We start from the raw sequence: 2,700 nt of genomic DNA, 5'->3' as shown, positions 1-2,700 counted from the left end.
GGTTCCATTGCCATCCTTACTCTAACTTAATTCTTTTTTGTAAATTTAAATTTGTTATTAATTTCAGTGAAAATTTACAGAGGCTTTGGATTTCCATTCATTCATTGTTGTAGATTTGTCCCCTCCCAAGACTCTCTCTCACCAATGAAAAAAAGTTTTCTGTATGGATAAAAATACAATTAGTAGGACACAAATAAGACAATCCTGTCATACAGCATCATTTGAAACCTAGAAAAAAATAAGATCCTTGCAGACTCTGGAAGCCAGGAAAAATCCAGGCAATGAATTAGAGTTTCCTTTTGACTACTGGTGAAAAGATTTTTGGTTCAAACCTAACCAGATGTGCCTCAGAAGATTCCTGGGATCTGCTTCTGGAAAGTCAAATCCTTGAAAAAGCTGTGAACCAGTTCTACTCGGATCACATGAGACCTTTATAAAGTCAGAATGAAACTTTATTTAGGAAAGAGATTTTCAAGATAGAGTTTGAATACTGATAGGTTCTAGATATTCAATGAAGAGAAAGGACTCAAAACACCCTAGAATAAGGTTGCTTCATTTTTCTTATTCCATGTGTTGGGAAATGATATTAATGTGTACTTAGCTCTTGTTACTTTCTATTTGCTATTCTTCAAGATGTTTATACAAACAATAGATAACTGTGCTCCTTTGCAGTACTTGGAAGTCAGACTCTCTCCTTCTTACATCTTCTTATCTCCAAGTCACTCTTCACTGTGCCCTGAAATTCTCCATATGGAAGAGGGGGAAAGAGAAAGATGATCACCTATTATCCAATTTCTTCTCCACTCCAAGTACTTCAGTATATACATGGCTGGGAATTCTGACACCTTCGCCTCTAGGTATGTAATTTTACTTATTTTATTGTAATGTTAATATACAGCAATTCAACAGTTTCTGCATGTACCATATAGTCACACTGACTACATTCTTCAAGTTGAGTGAACACACTCATCCTCATTTTCTGAGCTGTTCCTCCCCCATAGACATACAAGCTTCTCATCTGCATAACCTAAAGCATTGCTGCAGAAGATCAGGGACTGTAGTTTCCAATATGAATGGAACATATTCAACATCAAGAAAACAAAGATTCTCACCACTAGGCCAATTAGCAACACAGATAGATGGATAAGAACTTGAGGTTGTTAACTTCAGCTTGATCAGTTCCACAATCAACACTCATGGCACCAAGAGTCAGGAAATAAAAAGAAAAATGGCATTGGAAAAAATCTCTGTCAGGAGCCTCTCCAGAGTGCTAAAAAGCAATGATGTCAGTCTAGACACTAAGGTGTGCCTGACCCAGGCCATGGTCTTCAAAATTACTTGCTATAAATCAGAGAGCTGGACAATGACTAAGATGACAGAAGAATTATTGATGCCTTTGGGTTGTGGTGCTGGATAAGAGTATAGAACATACCCTGGTCTGCCTAGAGAAAAAACAGGTCTGTCCTAGAGAGGGTAAAACCAAGTTTTGCCTTGGAGGCAAGGATTTGTTTGTTTTGTTTTAACTTTATTTTACTAGTTTTAATGAACATTTACAGAGATTTTGGATTTCCATTCATTCATTGTTGCACTTTTTTCTCTTACCTTCCCGCTCCCCCCTCCCCCCGCCACCAGTTCGCTCCTCTCTTTGAAAAGCAAAAGGTAAATTTATTCGTTGGTATACAATCCCACCCGGCCACAAATGCACTCCACTATGCAAACTCAATTCTGGATTCCTGTGATAATCATAATACCCTATCATATATCACTTTTAAACTGTTCTCTCCTTCCTGTTTCAATTCAGTATACATAATCTATCCAGTTTTTCTCAGTCTTATCCCAACCCTGATGTCAGTCCCATTCTGCAACAGTGGCACTATGCAGTATTTGTCTTTTTGTGACTGAGATATTTTACTCAGCATAATGTCCTCCAGGGTCACCCATTTTGAATAATATTTCATGAGTTCCTTGTTTTTCAATGCAACATAGTATTCCATTGTGTGAATATATCATAGCTTCTCTACCCATTCGTTTGTTGATGGGCACTTAGGTTGTTTCCACCTCCTTGCTATTATGAACAAAGCCGCTATAAACATGGGTGTGCATATATCTGCTTGGATGGCGGTTATGGTCTCTTCAGGGTATATTCCCGGTAGTGGAATTGCTGGGTCAAATGGTATCTCTATTTGCAACTTTTTAAGAAAGAGCCATACAGCCTTCGTTGGTGGTTGCACCATTTTACACTTCCACCAACAGTGAATACGGCTTCCAGTTTCTCCATAACCTTGCCAGCATTTGTTGCTTGCCGTTCTGTTAAATTTTGCTATTCTGACTGGGGTGAGATGCTATCTCATAGTTGTTTTGATTTGCATCTCTCTGAACTAGGGATTTTGAACATTCTTCATGTGCTTGTTAGCCATCTGAATGTCTTCTTTGGTGAAGTGTCTGTTCATATCCTGTGCCCATTTTTCAATTGGTTTAGTTACCTTTATCTTGTTGTAATTCTCAAGTACTTTATAAAGTCTATGGGGGAGAGAATAGTTTAAAAGTATTATATTTTAGGGCATTATGTTTATCGTAAGAGTACAGAATGAGGGTTACAGAGTGGATTATATTTGGGGTTGGGGGATGGGGGGGGGATTGTGTACCAATGAGGGAGTTTTTCTTTTGCTTTTCAAGGAGAGGAGCAAACAGGGAGGGTGG

The sequence above is a fragment of the Elephantulus edwardii genome, unplaced genomic scaffold (genome assembly GCF_000299155.1).
Source record: "Elephantulus edwardii isolate Elephantulus edwardi_28Jun2011 unplaced genomic scaffold, EleEdw1.0 scaffold00182, whole genome shotgun sequence".
NCBI lineage: Eukaryota > Metazoa > Chordata > Mammalia > Macroscelidea > Macroscelididae > Elephantulus > Elephantulus edwardii.
Note: the sequence above shows the minus strand (reverse complement) of the source record.